The sequence below is a fragment of the Colius striatus genome, chromosome 7 (genome assembly GCF_028858725.1).
Source record: "Colius striatus isolate bColStr4 chromosome 7, bColStr4.1.hap1, whole genome shotgun sequence".
Classification (NCBI taxonomy): Eukaryota; Metazoa; Chordata; class Aves; order Coliiformes; family Coliidae; genus Colius; species Colius striatus.
Window position 1 is genome coordinate 17,327,178 of NC_084765.1, and position 12,467 is coordinate 17,339,644.

The following is a 12,467-nucleotide window of genomic DNA, read 5'->3' on the forward strand; positions in this document are numbered from 1 at the left end:
ATTCTCACTGTCATTCTTGCTTATGTGCTTTAACTATGTGAGAACTCAGCTATACTGCCTGAATAATAATTTGGTTTTTTAATCTGGTTGCCATCCTTTGAAAATATATGCTAAAACTTTTAATAGCTCTGCTTCCAAAAAGCTGCTATGTCTTGTCATATCTCAGTATTTTTGACTGTTGGGTGCTATTTTTGTGAAGTTGGGAAAATCTATATATGTATGTGGTGCATAATTTTTACCAGGTTTAATGTGCTTAGGTTGATCATGCATTTAATTTAGTGGAAAGAATACCTTTTCCACTGTACACGCTATCTGAAAACTCAGCTTGTAGATTTTTCACCTTCAATGTATGCTTGATTCTCCCAATGTTAGGTTGGTGTTTATTGCTCTCATTTGGTTTGTCTGGCTGGACTTAAGTTTTGTTTTCCTCTTCTACATAGCACTAAATATGCCTTTCTGAATTAATATTGCCCCTGGTGTTTTGTTATCTGTTAGGCATTCACTGTCTATGTTATTGTGCTTTTGCCTTGCCTGTGCATCTTTTTCATTTCATAATTTGCTTATTCTGTGGGAAATTTATAATGTACAGGAACCAAATCTGACCTTTTGAATCTATGGTGGGAGATATATATAGTTAATGTTTTTCCTTTCCATGAGCTTGACATAATTATTTCTCCTGGCCCAGTAATTGCACATAGTCCCTCCTTTTAATGACTCTTAAGTTTTCATAATCATTTCTTCGTCTACTTCAGAATCTTCCCTTGAAACATACTTTGGTGTACTTTTCCTTGTACTGTGAAGCCTTCTCAGTTGTACTCAATGAGTCATTTCTTCATCTGTTCCACAAAACTGTTCAGAATTGAGTATGCTCATTAGTGCTGCACATATCCTCAGGGTCTGACAGACTAAGTTCATGTCCATATTGGTAGGCAACTTTAAGTTCTGTCTGAAAACTATACACAGGGACCACGCTTTAACTACTGTCTGCAGTGATAACTAAGTTTAGATACTCAACTGAACTTTTGGCTAAGGAATCAAGCTTATCATCCCTTATCATGGTTGTCTGTCCTGTTCTTCAGATTAACGAGTTACCTGGCATCCATGCTGACCACACAAACAGCAATGCAACAATTTGGTTTTCGATTCATGGCTCTTGTGTTCCCTCTCTTCCTCTTTATCATTAGTAGAAAGTATAAGACAAACCTACAAGTTGAGAAAAGGCCTAGCAAACTAACTCCTGGAATAGCTGAATTTGCAAATAAAAGCTCAACATAGTTTTGTTGTGGGCTACTGAGGATGCAACAGAGTCCATCTGTTTTGGGATGTCTGATGCTAAATCAGTGTGGATGACCACACTGGTTCTTCCTGCTACTCTCCTCTGTGACATCTTTTTCTAACCCATTAGTTAAGATGCTTTTCCCAGAAAGTTCAAACCCACCTAGAGCAGAGCTGCTGCTATCTCCTTTTCCCCTGTAGTGACTACATGTCCACTGCCTCTCTTGCTCTAGCCTTGGCACTCTTATGACCCCCACGGTGAATCAAGTCAGTGAATGATTTGGCTCCTAAATTTCATAGCCCTTTTGTATGTGATTACTCATCATGAATCTAATTATACTCTAAAATTTTGACAATTATAGGAATCAATAATTTTTTCATGGTTTATGATCTATTCTTTCTCCAAATCCCTGGGTACGTGAACTGAAAACACTACTTTGATACATAATGTATTTGCAGCTTATTTTGGAGGGAACTTCTAGGGCTTCATACAAGCCCTCTTTGTCTTCTTGTAGCACATCTAGATGCTGCAGGAGCACCTGTAAATTTTTAATCTTTCCTACTAATTCCTCTTCCTTACTTGTTGCTATTTCAATTTCAGAATTACTTTTATGTTTGAAAATCACCATAAGAATTTTGAATGTGCTTCTATCTACTGAGGGACAGGGAAACAGTGTATTTGTTTAATTTCATTTTTAAATATAATAATCTTTCATCAAATACTTCCTGAAAGTAGGATTTCTTGAATTCCTAGACATTGTCCTGTTGGAGCCTGGGCTATAATGAATGATATGGAGTTAGACAAAGACGGAGGAAGTGAGCAGTTCATCTTTGAATCGCCTTCAGGAGCAGAAACAGAAAAAGAAAAGAATGCCTATGTGACAGAAAGCTTGAGCAAGGAGGAAACCTAAACTACAGAGACTGTAACAGAGGAAAGGTCAAAACAGGAAGTCAGGATAGAGCATTAAATTAAGCATTGTTAGAAGATAGAATAGAGCATTCAATTAAGCATTGTGTGATCATAGAATCATAGGTTGGAAGGGACCTTTAGAGATCATCTAGGCCAACCCCCCTGCAGAAACAGGTTCACCTAGATCAAGTCGCACTGGAACATGTCCCTGGGCAGCCTGTGCCAGGACTCTGTCACCCTCACAGTGAAATAGTTTTTGATCGCATGTACATGACTAACAAATTACAATATATGTAACTAACAAAAGTATAAAGTAAAATGTAAGGTAAGCATAACCATAGTCTAGTGTGAGAGAAAACTTACTGAAGGTGAAATAGATGGGGTGATATTTTAAGCACAATAAGCTTGATGTTTTAAGTACAATAAGGTTTTTGTTTTAACACAGTGAGGTTGGTGTCTAAGTTGTTACAAAAACGAAACTTTGAGGCCTTATGCATAGCGTGTGATCCTTAGTATTAGCTAATTGTCATGAATTGTAGCACGTATACAGCATTTGGAAAAAGTATATAAGTGATGATTATGTGACAATAAATTTGGAGTCGATGCACATCATATTGGTATCTGGTCGCTCCCATCTCGCATAACGAAGAAGAACCCCTGCAATTGTCCTGTACATAAGACATAACAAGATCTGCCATATGCATGGAGGAGAGGGACTGTGAGCTTTGCAGCTGTGGTTATATTGCCCTGTTACAATGCTCTCCATCTGTTATCTGTCAATCACTAGGAAGGAGTAGACACTCAAAATGCAGTCCAGCCTGGTGATGAGTACAGCATCTGCTCTTTGAGTTTGTTCTGCAGCTGGCAAACAGAATAAAACAGTCAAAGAACAGATGTGAATTTGGTGTTATTTCTCTCACCTCAGTCTAATCAGACAAGGAACTAATCAGATATAGAGGTAACTGGGCTTCTGCTTGCCACAGACTGCAGCATCATTCTTTATTTTAAGACCGAGCAAGAATTATGGGACAGCAAAATGCTGCTTGCCACTGCTGAGTTAGGTAAAGCAGTTGAACTGAGTTTCAGACCACTTGCAACTCATTCAAGTACTTAGTAAACAAAAGCTGAGTATTTCTGCTTATGCCTCAGTGTGAGTGTTGATAGGACACAATTCATGGTAAAAATCTTCATGTTTCTCTGACTGCAATATTGCAGCAAAATGTTTCAGAGTAATACCACTATATTAACTATCATTATTTTTTTACTGCAGAGGTTTGCTTTAATTTTAAGTATTGCATCTTACAAACAAGAAGAACATGCAAAGCAACTACCACTTGCTTTAAATTAACTGCCATTCCGCATATAGTGTTTAAAGGCCAGCCAAAGCAGAATGTTGATGGTTCTCTTGCAGTCAGACTTGGCTCTGGGACGGGCTGCAAATCACCCATTCTATTTATTATTTGCACACCATAACCTTTTGGTGTATGCACATATATGCATGTTGCTCTGGGAGTTCACCATAACAAATATATTGCAACTGCTGAAGGAAATGTTTCTGATAGCCGTGAGGCAGTTTGTTTCTTCACTTCTAGTTTTACTTTCCCAAAGAGAATTTGAAATGAACCAGGCTTCATTTCTTCTCATTTTTGTGGCATACATCTACAAAGGAGAGAATCTCCACAACTTTAGCAATTTTATTTAATCAAAACTCGACTGTATTCTAGGACCCCGTTCAATAATGGTGCTGATCTGTAGAAACATTGCAAAGAACAGTAAAAACAATTCTTGAAGTTTTTCAAACATAATGAGCAAGATTCTAATCTCATTTAGATTCTTGCATACCATAGCCAAAGATACTCAGGTACTCTGCTTACAGATAAGGAGCCTGAGAATAAGATTAAATGCAGATGTCGTGATATTAAAGTGGCTTAGTGAAGAGAGGAGGTTATAAAATAATGCTGAAGAGCTGGTCTGATATCCTGAAGGTCATCTTCCAAATACCTGCTCATCGCAGGCTCTTTATGAAACTCATATCACTTGATATAGAATCTCTTCAAATTTGTGAATTAAGGTATGAACTGTTTGGATCCTGTTAGGATGAGGAGACTTTAATATGAAAAATGGTCCCTGAGAATGAAAATCTTGCTGCCATCTCATTGCTGAATTTGTTGGTTCTCTGTCAGGAAGTGAGAGTGCTATGACTCTATTTTTTGTTTTGATTATGCATTTCCATGCACCTCATCTGCCTACTCTGCAACTGCCCTCAATCCCGTACCTAACTCTTCAATCCCAGACAGCAACCAATCACCTCTGCAAATCTAAGCCTTCTGTACTCACCTCAGCATCCCACCAAATGACCTTCCCACTTTAAACTCAACCCTGCTGCCTGCAACATCTCTACTTGTACTTCAGTATTAAGCCTGCCATTCCATGCTTTCTAACCCTTCATGGAAACAAGATCTTTGGACGTATTGCTGGCTGTGTATAATTGAAGCAGCCTTGCTTTTCAATCACTGTTTCTGGCTGCAGAAGCATGTCTTGCCCTTCCAAAAAGGGGAAGTGGAGAGGGGTATAATAAGTGAATTAAAGAGGAGGAAATATTGGAAAATGAATTTAAAAAGCAGAAGTACAGTTGTTCTATAATAGACATGTCTTCATACTATATGATAACAATTCCCAATTGTAGCTTATCATAGCTCAGGTAACTACTCAAACCTGTTGCCTCTATTTTTTTTATAGTATCCAAGTCATGATTAAATATCAAAGTAATTTATTAAAAGGCATTGCATATCAAAGTGCTTGAAATTTTCCATCCAAAGGAAAAAGGAGGATACAGATCTTTTCATTACATGTTTTTCAGGGTATCCAATACCTGTAACTGTCCTGAGATAGTTTAGCTCATTGTCTGTGTAGGGCATACTTAAATTCATGTACTCTGTGCTTAGGACTAAGATGAAATATTTTAAACAACTGATCTGTTGATGAGGTAGGAAAAGCAGTTCAACTATTTCAAAACATTTGGGAAACAAAAGCTGGATATTTCTGCTTATGTTTGAGTAGGAATGTGGATAAGACACAATTGACAGTAAGAATCTTGTTATGTATTGTAACAAATCTTAGTAGAGAAGATAGATAAATAAACTAGCTCAAATTTAGAATCAAAGCAGTGGTGTGATCATTAACAGGAATCCAGTGGGGCTGCAGTCTATTGAAGTGGCCATGGGAGTCTGCAGAGAGTTGTGCATCCTTGGAAATCCTAGTTGAAAATAAATCCTTGCAGAATGCCAACATGCAAAATTCCTCCGTGTGTCTAATTTCCTATCTTTTGCCTGGCTAAAATAATTTGATTTCATGTCTCAAGAAAGAACTAACGAATTCTATATTTACATACTAATATGAAAGGAACTTGATACTGTTTGCTACTGTTATTTAAAAATGCTAACCTTTTTTCCTAGATTTTAATCTGCAGACAGTAGGAATGGACTCTTCCACTTGCTATGACTTTGTTATAGCTTGGCATGAGGAGAAAATTAAAGTCTCTTTCAGTCTGTGCTAATCTGAGCTAAAGAACCAGTCCTCTCTTGCTCAGCTCAGGGAAGCAGTGTTTCACCTCCCACTTTGACTGTATTGAGCAACGTTCAGATGAAGCCAAACATCTGCTCTGTCATGTTCTTTTTATACATGGAGGCATATGCAGTGCCTTAAGTCTATTCTTTGTTGTTCATGGGTCAGTATCACAGCAGCCCTGAGTTTGGTACAGTAGTTCCCTGACCTTTCAAAATCACATTTGAAATTTCAAGCCACAAACTTGGGCCAACTCAAGGACTTTCTAGGCACATTTTGTACTTTTGGGAGTGAAGTATACTTCTTTTCTATTCCCTTTCAAGTTCATAAGGAATTTTTCCACTGTATTCAGTTTGAACATAATCATGTCAATTGTGGGGAAACCTTTTTGAGACTCTTGTATGTAATAAAACCATATTTCTGGATTAACATCAGACACACCTAAAATGTGAAGGCTAAAGTGGTCTCAGCCACAGATCGTGCTGTATATACACCCTAGACAATCCAGTGGATTTTTCTGTTTTATGATATTTTGCTCCTAACAGAAGCAACATCCTGTACATATCACGATCAAAGACAAGTAGGACTTTGGGAAAGAAATTCCAGTTTGACCAGTCATGAAAGAACCGAATGAGCTCATTCTGTATGTTGGAGACATTAGCTGTACCCAAGAAGACACCTGGCTCTAGAGTTATTTGCTAGGATATTTGTGGATCAAAATCATATAGAAGTTCTGAATGGAGAAAAAACTTCTATATGTTGTATTTTGAAACCAAGGAGAATAGAATAGAATGTCAGGAAATTCTCATGTTTTTTCTTTTGGGAGTACCTGCTAATTACTCACTATTTTAGCTAATATTTACTCATAAAGAGAAAGGAATGTAAGCATATTTATGCATGTAATTTAATCAATTCTACACTAAAATTTATTTACAAAATCATTTTCCTCAGATCTTTTTTATACCGTGGCCCTTGAATGTTAATATGGGAAAGTTCTTGCTGTCAGCTTACCAGCAGGAAGATTATCTGAATTGATTTAGTGGACACTTAGAGAAATTAATTGTCTTCAGTTCTTTTTTATGTGGTCCAGAGATCCAGATAATGAAAGTGATGATAAAGATCTATGCAAAATTCTATTTATCTTAAATTATACTAATTTTCTAAAATTAAGAATTTGCACTTGTATTTTAGTGATTAACCTTAGATAGCTCCTATTCTTCACAGTTGGGCAAGAATTTGATATATGTAGAACAATATTCACCTCCCATGGAAATCAATGAAGATAGTTCTATGGAAGCTCATACAAATTTTATTAATCCTATAACAATGTATGCTTTGATAATGACTATATCCTTTCACATGCTGGCTTAATAAATGGGAAAAATGCTTCCTATCCCAAGGCAAAGTATAATGCAGAATCGTGGAAGCTGAATGATTGAATATGTACTGACATTAATTATTATCTCGAATCATTAGTTATACATTAATGATAACATGCCTGCCTCTAGTTCTGATTTGTTCCTGAATCCTTCTTATATCTTTAATTTATAGCACTGCCAGATGTGATAATACAATGTTTTCCATGCTAAGACCCTTTCCAATTGCTATGACTTTGTCAAGCTTTTAATCATTTAGTTGATGTTTTATAAAATTTTGACCTACTTGTGCTGAGAGTTTTTTGAAGGAGGAAGTGGAAATATGTAAGTCAGAATGATCCAGAATGTCCAGAATGTGGTAAGAGAATAAATTGCTTGATATATCATTTATCAAATCAATGTGTTACAGCATAAAGGAACTTGGAGGATCTTACTTCTGTTTAAGAAGCAGGTCTTGACAACTACACTTGAAAAGCAAAACACAGTTCCTTAGAAATTATTGGAATTCAGGTTTTTCCTACAACTGCTGATGCCATCCTCCAATGTTCCAATTAGCTCAGAGAGATCCCAGTATTTTTATTCTGTGGTAAAGCATTTAATGGATGCCAAGTAAAGCTCTTAACCTTCCTGTAATTCAACAGAAAAAAAACCTAGATACTGGGAAATAGAATCAAACCTTTCTGATAAATATGTGTTTGCTCTGCTAATATTGGGAGGTTTTTCCTCCCAACTACTAAAGTAAAACAAGAACGATTGGTAAATTGCTTTGGGTTTTACCCAGTTAAGAACTATTTCCACTCTTTTCACTTAGTGTAAGAATGACCACAGAAGATGAGAGGAAATGTCTATCCAATGCAATACTCCATCTGTGGTAATGACCAACAGAGCATATCAAGGAAAGAGCTGAGCAAGCATGAAGTGATAATTCTGAAGAATAGCCTCCTATACTCCATAAATATGTGACTCAAGGGTTCCTGATGTGATGACTTTGGGTTCACTATCTTTGTGAAGTTGTTTTTTATATTAAGCTAAAAGAACATATGAAACATGATTGCAGTCAATGTGAAGAAGCAGCAAAGAAAATATAAGTTAAAAGACCTTGAAGACAGACAAATTTCCTTCTTTTTACGACTTTCTATTGCAGCTCAGCTGTTGCGAGCACATGAGCTTCCAGTTCACTGCCCCTTTTCTTTTTGACCTCTTCTATTGCTGCTACTGGACTATGAGTGTGACAGCTTTCTCTTACAGGAGGCAAAGGGGGATGGAAATTGTACTATTGACTGGGATAGAGGGAAGAGGAAGAAAGTGAGGCTTGGAGTTCATAAAGGGAGAACAACTAGAAAGGGTCTAGTGAGGAGACAGAGAGGTGTCAGAGGGAAGCGGGCACATATAAATGAGGAAGTTGAGAATGTTTGTGAGGTAGCAAGTGAAAAAATGAATGGGATAACATAACTATTTGTATCTCCAGATCCTGGAGGCAAACTAAATTAAACACAACTAAGGATACTGACTGCCCTTGACTGAAAGTGTTAAACAACTTGTTATAAAGAATTCCTTTCTCTTCTGGACAAGCCATGGAAAGGACGTCATGCTTCTGAATTTTATTTGTCTTGGAGGTGGTGCTCGGACATCCTTGTATCTCAGAGCCTCATTTAAATGACTTTGTATGCCAGAGTTTAAGAAAAGTTTCTATCCTTAGTCAGCTTTCAACCCTCCTCTCTGTTTGACTGCCGTTCACTACATGAACACTGTGACTACTGTCTGAAAACTTGCAGAGCGAGGGCCATGCTACTACAGAAGTAACTAGTGAAATATGACTTTCAAGCAGTTGTCTGTTTCCTTTAAGCTTCATAAATAGCTTAGGTAACCTTAGATGCAGATTACATTTTCCTCTGTCTTCTCTTCCGTGTCTTTATATTGCTTTTTACCTCTAAGAATTCTCATGTTTCATATTTGTACAGCACAGTAGAGAGTAATTCTATACGATTCTACTACAAGCATTTCCATGGCTTAATAAATACCTAGGTAAATAACAACAGGACAATGCAGGGAGATGTAAGCAAAACGAGACTCTATTCTAGTTTATGGATGTTTCAAAGAACTGATTTAGACCGTAGCATATTATAGTGCCTAACAATGGAAAATCCTGGTCCATGTGAGTAAGGTTCATTGCTATTAGACTAAAACCAACACTAAAGCAAGTGGTTGAGTTTATTCCAAAATTTATTCTAAAATACATATGTTTTTAAACTACCTTTCTGTATAAGTATGTGGAATGGAATTGGGCATTAAGTGAGATCTGAAATAGTGGTTCCAACACAACCATTAATGAGTTTAGAGTTTCATCAATTCTCAAGATTGTCACTGTGTTAGCAGCTAAGAACCAGTGCTCCACAGCCCTGAAACAGGAATGTTCTTCATGAAATGCGATCAGCAAACTAGAAAAAAAAATATAGAGAGTGGAAGTTAAAAAAAGAAAAAAATTGAGAGTAGACAATGTAAGATTGTCCTTTTTGTTGCTACTCATTCTCTTCTATAAAGGAATGTTGCTCATACTGTTGCATGATTTTTATAGAAATATTTCACCCAAAACTCCAGTCATTGTTCTGTGTTCCTGTAGCCTTCACAAAGCTCCCAGCATGCCTGGATTACTTATCTTCTTATCAGAGTAGATTTTTTGATGAAGATTTACTTTATCTAGCAGGAATTCTTTTATAATGCTCTGATCTGTCAGCATGTACATTGTGCTGGGGCAGAGCCAAGACTATGCGTCAAGGACATTTTTAGGTACAAAGCTGAAGGTAACACATCTCATCCACAATGGCAGCCTCTGTCTGACTGTTTGCTCTGTATGGATTCAGTTTGTGTGACGCCTGTTAAATAGCTAAACCTTTGTCAAAATGAATAGGAGATTTATTATCAGGGATAAAATGACAAGTACTCCTAACCTTTAAAGGGCTCAAAGGCAAAGCCGTTTTTCCAGTTAGAAGGAGGACTTTGCCCGCTACAGTGATGTCACAGCATGGGTGAAAGTGGAGGGCCCTGAAACAACCTACCATGAAACTAGATTCAGTAAAAATCCACCACTGCTCCAAACACAGCAATGTTAAATACCAGAGATACCAATCTTTCCTGCTGGGAACAATCCCTCAAGAGGCAGAAGCCTTTGCTGGGATGTGTTTACAGGTGAAATAGTGACTGCTTGTTTATTAATTTGTCTACATGATTGTTGCATATGTATGAGTCATATGCAATGTAGAGACATTTAAATGTAAGAGTACAGTATGCTCTACTTGAAGTTAAAAACCAACATTACACCAGTACAGTCAGTGGGAGTGACTCCTACAAGTCCTTTTTACATCTAGTAACATGTATATTTAATTGTAGTAGTACTAATTTTTCAGTGTCTATAGTGGAATAGAAGTACATGGAGAAAACGAGCTTTTGAACACATTGCTAAAGTAACCCAGGGTGTCACTTCAAGTGTCAGTGATGTAAATATCATCCTGACATTGACTGTAGGCCAAATTCTGATCTGACTGTGCAAACTCAATCCTCCTGGCTTCAGCTGAAGGGGGTAGGAGAGTAGAATTTGTCGGGATTTCACCACTTCTTTAGGTAGTTATCTGAGAAACAGCTCTGATGGCAAAATATGTAGTCATGTGTTTTTTGAAGCTGACTGAAGGTTTTCTATGCCAAAAATCTTGCCCAGTTTTTCTAATTATGCCATCTGTGCCAATAAAATATTATCTCTAAAGCCCTTATATTGCTTATGACATTCATTTGAGAACAAGAAGGCTGGATAGTTTCAAAGAAGGAACAAGTTAGATTTATTACTGAAAGTAAGATGAAAAAATTTTGTTGAAATGATCTTCTAAGCAACCACTGATAGATGAATAAATCAAATACACAACTGTGAAACTTCTGTGATTATGAAAGCAGCTAGCTATATTTTTTGGAGACTAATAATGTAGTTTCTTCAGAAAAGTGAAAGCTTATGGATTTAATTTGAAAAATACATACACATTATTTTTTTAAAAGGATATCTTCAGATACATATTTTGAAACTTTAAGAAAGCCTACACATGTCAGTAAACAGAATGAAACAGTCACTAGCCTACATCATGTATCATCAGTGCAAATATGTATAAGCTGCATGACACAATGGATATTAAGAATTAAACAAAGAATAAATAACAAGACAGACGTAGCCTCAAGAAATATAAGCAAGGATAGAATTGCTCTTTGAGTAAGGTGTCAAATAGGCTGTCCTTGCATACATTCTGCCTTACAAGCGACCTGTTTGATCTTGACAGTCATTACTTTTGCAGTTAGGATCCCAAAGTTCATTTGTATGACACATCAGATTCTTAGCAGTGCCAGAACACCATTTAGCACACCTTACACAGAGGAATATGTACAGCTTTGAGCCTTCCTTGTACTGTTCTGGTTCAACCTGTTGTCCAAACCAAGAGAATCCTCAGCCTTGCCCCAAGGGCCTGTGAATGAAGCAGAAATATGCATCAGGCAGAGACAGGGTAGCATCTGCTAAGGCATACGATGGCTCTAAAATGCAGTTACTATGCAGCTTTGCTCTGCCAGGAAATCAGGATCAACCATGTTGGGAAAAGGATCAAAAAGCAGATGGAGACATTTTCTTCAGTTTTCTCTTTTAACCTTTAAAGAATCTAAAACTGTACCAAATTCCAGTGCTATTAGAAAATGGACTTTATGGAGAATGGTGGGGTAACTTGCTTTGTTCACCTTTGTATAAGTACTGTGTATTTATGACACCTGTATAAATACCTTGTAGGGTGTGATTTACCACAGGTGATATAGGAGAAAGCCAGCCAATACCCGTGCCAATGCCCTGGCTGCAGGGCCCAAGGGAAACTGGCCCGGGGTGTGCAACAGGGCCAGGGCAGCCCTACAAGGGCCTGAGGGTGTTGCAGGACATCTTTTCACTACTGTTTTTCCACCTTTTATAGGTAATATGTAGCCCTCTGAATCTAGGTGCTGTGATGGTCACAACTTCCTTCTGCCTGTCCTGTCACAGCTCCTATGATGCAATGCTCCTTTTTGCAGCATTATCTTCAGCAGTTTGTGACAGCCATGATGACGTTCTGAGTGTGAAATGCTCTATGAAGGCAATGGGTGGTTGTTCTCTTTCCTTCCTCCCAAAATGCTCTTACATCATGGGTGAACAGACTGTGGCACATTCAGATAAATTTGTTTCATCCCATACTGTTTGCTCTGAGCCCTTGTAAATAGAGTTTTCAAAGAGCTGTATGGGGTACAGTGCAGTTTGATTCTTTATTATTTAATGGCCTTTGTGACTAAAT